General features: G+C 35.8%; 1 non-coding gene across 1 annotated transcript; it reads left to right on the top strand.

The window, feature by feature from the left end:
* The first annotated feature begins 4,359 nt into the window (after positions 1–4,359).
* LOC143405375 (U1 spliceosomal RNA) lies at positions 4,360–4,524 on the top strand. The gene has a single exon (XR_013092076.1). It is a non-coding gene; the product is annotated as a U1 spliceosomal RNA (small nuclear RNA).
* Positions 4,525–6,418: the final 1,894 nt, after the last annotated feature.

Here is a 6,418-nt window from a genome sequence, read left to right as displayed (position 1 = left end):
TAATTCTTTTTTATTGCTGGTTTGTGTGCCATTGTATGAATTGTATGCAGTTTTGTCCATTGAATGGATAGATATATCCAAACACCTGTGGAGAATCATTTGCAATATTTCTAATTTTGGGCTATTACAAATAAATCACTTATGTATAAGACTTTGTATAGATGTATGCTTGCCCCTCCTTTGGTAAAATACTTAGGAGTGAAATGGCTGGATCATATGGATATATTATTAACTTTTTAAGAAGTTGAAAAACTTCTTTCCAAAGTGTTTGTACCACATACTTTCAACTAGTAGTATATAAGAGTTCTAATTCCCTGCATCCTCAACAACACTTAATGTGATTAATCTTTTTAATTTGAACCATTGTAATAAGTTACTAGAAGTATCTCATGTAGTTTTAATTTGTATTTCCCTAAAGATTAGTTGAGTATCTTTCGTATTTTTATTTGCCATTTATTTTTCTTTGGTGAAGTATCCAGTTTTTTTGACTATTTTAAAAATAGGTTTGTTGTTTTATTATTGAGTCTTTAAAAATATATTCTAGATACAGTGATTTACCAGATATATGTTTTATAAATATTTTCTTCCACTCTGCATCTTATAGTTTTATTCTTCTAACAGTATCTGTTAAAGGGGAGAAGATTTTAACTTTGAAGAAATATGCTTTTGATTTGATATCTAAAGATTTTTTCCCTCAAGGTCACAATGATACTTATAGTTTTATGTTTACATGTAGGTCCATGATTTACTCTGAGTTAAATTTTGTATATGCTGTAGGGTGTGACCTCTAAGTTCATTTGAAAATACATAGATAACTAATTGTTCCAACACCTTTTGTTGAAAAGACTATTCTTTCTCCATTCAGTTGCTTTGACATCTTAGTTAATCACAAATATAAGAGCTTATTTCTGTTCTCTATTCTGTTCTACTTCTGTATTTATCCTTGTGCTGATACTATGTGGCTTTGTTTACTGTGACTTTATAACAATTTTTTTTAGTTGTAAATGGACACAATACCTTGTTTTGTTTAATTTATCTTTATGTGGTGCTGAGTATCAGACCTAGGGCCTCACTGGTGCTAGGCAAGCACTGAGCTACAACCCCAACTCTATAGCAAGTTTTTAAACTGGGTCGTCTTAAGTCTTTAACTTGGTTTTGCTTTTCCAGAATTGTTTGGACTACTCTAGATCCTTTGAATTTCCATATAAATTTTGGGATGAGTTTGCTAAATTCTCAGGAAAACAAAACGAATCTGCTAGGATTTTGATAGAGATTTTATATTGATGTCAGTCATGGTGGTACATGCCTATAATCCTAGCAATGCATGAGGATCATAAATTTAAAGCTAACCTCAACAATTTAACAAACTTGTAAGCAACTTAGCAAGACCCTGTCTCAAAATAAAAAATAATAATAGAGTGGGGAGAGAAGAGGAGAGGAAGGGAGGAGAGAGGGAAAAGGAGGGGGAACACTGTATGTTTATACACTTCTTTTGCTAAATTTATTTTGAATTGTTTTCTTATTTTTGATACAATTGTCAATGCAGTTGTTACCTTAATTTTAGTTTTATATTGCTCATTGCTAGTATTACACGGTTGTTTTGCATATTGATATTGATCTTATTATCTTGTAACCTTTTTAAGCTTGCTTTTTCATTCTAGTAGTTTGTGTGTGTCTGTGTTAGTATGATATTGTTGCAGAAATCCTATCTATAAAGATAGTTTCTTTGCTTTCAAACTTTGTTCTAGATATAAATGAAATGGCCTGAGCAGACATCTTTGCCTTATTTATTTTTTTTGGGGGGGGGGGGTAGCAGGGTAACAAGGATTGAACTCAGTGGCATTCAACCACTGAGCCACATCCCCAGCCCTATTTTGTATTTTATTTAGAGACAGGGTCTCACTGAGTTGCTTAGCACATTGCTGTTGCTAAGGCTGCTTTGAATTTGCAATCCTCCTGCCTCAGCCCCTGGAGCCGCTGGGATTGCAGGTGTGTGCCACTGTGCCTGGCTTGCCTTATTTATATCCTAGTGAGAAAGAGTTCAAGTTCTTACCATTAACTGTGATGTTGGCTGTAGGTTTTTCATAGGTGCCTTTTAGTATGTTGAGGAATTTTCCCTCATTTTTATAAGGGGACAATATGATATTTGTGATTTCAGTGAATAATTCCATACTATTTCAAAATCATTAATAATTAGAAAATTTGGAGACTAGATCAAATGTCCAGTGTAAATTACTATACTAATGATGGTGGTTAAATAATGCATATACCCATACAACAGAAAGTTAAGTAACCATTATATATTTAATGTGTATACCCACACAACAGAAAGTTAAGTAACCATTATATATTTTTGAAAAATATATAAGGAGTATTCTTATGACACACTGTTAAAGGAAAACATTACCTGTAAGGGTCGTGTCCAGCACGGCCAAATCAGCAGGTTCCCTCGAGGGGCGATTGGAGATTGGAAGAAATAAGACTCACATGTAGATTGTGAAATAAACAGCTGGGATTGGGTGGAGCACTGCTCTCTGATGGAGAAGCAGGTCTGAAGAATGACACCAGCAATCTTTATTAGATATGTCTCATTAATCAGATTAAAGTCTATGTAAGCATTATTCTTTTTTTTAGTATTTTTATTTTGTTTATTTATTTTTTTTAATGTGGTGTTGAGGTTCGAACCCAGGTCTCATGTGCAAGGCAAGCGCTCTACTACTGAGCCACAACCCCAGCCCAGCATTATTCTTTATATTCATGAAAGTTACAGAGTTAGTAACATTATGCAGCTTATTCCTCAGTTACATTCTACAATTGCAATGTTAGGCACATTATATAGCTCTCAAGAAAATCCATTGTTTAAAGTTACTATTATGCAGGTTCAGGACCAGCACAGAGCTGGTGAAACATTGTAGTTGTCTTAGCAAGACAATTCCTACATTCCTAAGAGCTATGCCTGAGAGCAAGGTCGAGGCTGGTAAGACTCAGCACAGAGCCTCCCCATGGAAGGTATTACCATAGCAACTGGGCATCCTGCACCTTTGCACAGAAACTTTCCCAGGCACTAAGTCTGCCGCAGTCATGAAGTCATCAGGGACCCTAATCTCAGATACTGGTTTCCAGTCACTGTCACCGCTCTCCACATGTAAGTCCTACATATATGGAGAGAGCTACCATATTCATAGATGGAAAATCTTAATTACATGGAGTTTACTTTTTTCAAATTGTCTTATAGAGTAAATGCAATTTAAATTTTAAGAAGTTCTCTGGTGGCTTTTTCCAAAAACAACAACTAACATGATGTTTTTAGAATTTCTAGTAAAGAAAAAGCATCTAGAAATGGCTACAGCACTGTTGAAATTGAAAAATAAAGTAAGGGACTTCCCATGTAAATAGACTTTTCATAAAACTATGGTAAGTTGAGAACCCTAAGATAGACTTATGCATACATGGAAACAATATGAGGCTCAGGTGTCATTGCAAATAACATGGGGATGGAGGGACTGCTGAATACATAATTTTGAGACAAGTAGATAGCCATATTTTATTTTCCTACTTTTTTTGGGAGGGGGAGTGCTAGGATTGAGGCCTTCCATAGGCTAGTAGGCAAGGGCTCTACCACTGAACCATACCCCCAGCTTAGGCAGCCATATTTTTAAAAAGTAAAATTATATCTGTCCTTCAGACTATGTTAAAACTAAAAAAGATGATAGATTGAAGACAAATATGGGAGGGCAAGCTAAAAATCTAGAAAACATTAAAAATAATATTTACAATTATAAGGCAGAAAGGATTTTTGGTTTTGTTTTTTTGGTACTGGGGTGCTTAACCACTGAGCCACATCTCCAGCCATTTTTTATATTTTAATTTAGATACAGGGTCTTGCTAAGTTGCTTAGGGCCTCACAAAGTTGCTGAGGCTGGCTTCGAATCTATGATCCTGAGCCACTGGGATCACAGGCGTGTGCCACCATGCTTGGCTTAGGAAGGATTTCTTTTTCTTTCCTTTCTTTCTTTCTTTTTTTTTTTTAGTTGTAAATGGGCACAATGCCTTTATTTTTATTTTTAAATACTCTTTTAGTTGTTGATAGACCTTTATTTCATTTATTTATATGCCATGCTGAATATTGAACCCAATGCCTCACATGTGCTAGGCTACCACTGAGCTACAATCCCAGCCCCAAGGATTTCTTGAATAAGAAACAAAAAGTACTAACTAAATGAAAATTTTGATAAATATGACTGTATTGAAATAATAATTTGCATGTATCAAATATTACCTGAAGAAGGGGAAAAGCCAATTCACAAGGTGGGAAAAAACATATCTTTCTGATAAAGAATTGATCTAGAAAAGAAATTCATGTTCACCTAGCAGAGAAGACATCATGATTATGAAGATGGTCCTCCCAGGGTAAGACTTTTTCACTGCACTACCAGATGTGCTGAGCCCTGTGATTTCCCCAAATGTGGGAAACTTGGCCGCATAATTTGTGATAGTGAAGGACTGCACTTGCACTTTCCCCTGGTTACAAAAAGAAAAAGGAAAGGAAAGGAAAAGAAGAAAGAAAGAAATCCTACCAACAAGCGAGAAAAAACGAATCTCTAATTGAAAAATGAGGAAAGACACAATCATTTCACAGAGGTAGAAACATGGCTTAAATGTGTTAAGCCTTAATGTAATCAGAAAAGACAAATTTAGAGTACATTGAAATTCAATTTTATGCTACTAGATTTGCAATAATTTTTTTTTGTTTTCTTCCCAATCATCTCAAAAACATATATCATAAATTTTAGCACACTGAATTTACTGAAATTCTCCTTAAGGCTGGTTTCCACTGTATAGTGTTTTTATATTGTATAGTATTTGTTTTTCAGAATGGTCTTCCTTCCCTTAGTGCAGTGATATTCTCAGACCAGCATCATCAGCATCACCTGTGCCCTTGTTGGAATTGCATATATTGAGGTCCTATTCCTGGACTATCTTTTCAAGGATATTTGTATGACAAGTAGCTTTGTAAGATATAGTATTTCCCTCCAGAGTAGAAAGCAGAATTGCTTATAAAAGACTGGTTTCCTATACTCTGGTTCCTTTCCAATACTATAATTCATTACCCTATGGGACCTGGTGCAAGAAAACAATGATACTCTAGGTGTAACTGCTATTGTTGTGAGTAAAAATTGCCTTCGGGGGTTGGGCTTGGGGCTCAGGGGTAGAGCGCTCGCCTAGCATGTGCAAGGTGCTGGGTTCAATCTTCAGCACCACATATAAATAAATAAAATAAAGGTATAAAAAATCACATCAATCTTAAAAAAATTGCCTTTGTCTCTGAGTTTTGGATCTAGTTATCCATGAAACAGTGGAAGGTTAGCTTTCTTAAAAATGTTTTAAAATATTTTTTATTCTTTTTAGTTATACCTGACAGTAGAATATATTTTGACATATCATACATACATGGAGTATAACTTCCCATTTTTGTGGTTGTACATCATGTGGAGTGCAGCTCTCCACCCGCGAGGGCAGCTGAACTTCAGGTTGCTCGTGTGAATTTCTAGGGATACCAAATAAAACACACACACACACTTTACCTTTAAACAAGCTTCAGGATGGTTCCTCCGCTCTCAGCCTCAAGCTCCCCAAATGGAAGAACGAGGGATAGTCACAAGAGGCTGGCGAGAGACAGCAAGCATGTTTAGAAATGGGCTTTTATTGGGAGGACCCTCATTCTTAGAAAGTTCCATCTAAAAAGTTAAGGGGCGGAGTTACAAGGGGCATTTGAGTATAGTTTGACCCAAGGGCTATAGGGCGACATCTGAAATCATGTCCTCAAACTTTCTGGACCAGGGCAATGTCCAATTCACTATGAGATATAGTGACTGTCAAAGCCTCTCCACTCCAAGATGGAAGATGCGAATCATTCAGAGTGGCTCCCCACAGTGGAATTACACTGGTTGTGTATTTATATATGGACATAAGAGACTTATGTATGATTCATTCTACTGTCTTTCCTATTCCTTTCCCCTCACTTCCCCCACCCTGTCCCCTTCCAATCTGGTGAACTTCCACTCCCTGCCCTCATTGTGTTTTAGCATCCACATATCAGAGAGAACATTTGGCCTTTGGTTTTTTTGGAATTGGCTTATTTTACTTGGCATGATAGTTTCCATTTCCATCCATTTACCAGCAAATCTGGCAGGTTAACTTTTTAGCTTGCAAGTAGAATAAAACCTTAAGACATTTCACAGTTCTTGGCATAAGTCCTCTTTCTTTAAGGTAATGCTCTGAATTGAGAGCCATCTCTTCTAATTGTTAAAGCATAGTGTTGAATAAACTAAAGGTATATAAAAGATATATTTATGCTTTAAAATGTTCACATTACTCTTTGTTTTTGAGAGAGAGAGAGAATTTTTTAATATTTATT

The sequence above is a fragment of the Callospermophilus lateralis genome, chromosome 7 (genome assembly GCF_048772815.1).
Source record: "Callospermophilus lateralis isolate mCalLat2 chromosome 7, mCalLat2.hap1, whole genome shotgun sequence".
Classification (NCBI taxonomy): domain Eukaryota; kingdom Metazoa; phylum Chordata; class Mammalia; order Rodentia; family Sciuridae; genus Callospermophilus; species Callospermophilus lateralis.
This window is presented reverse-complemented; position numbering and strand designations above follow the sequence as displayed.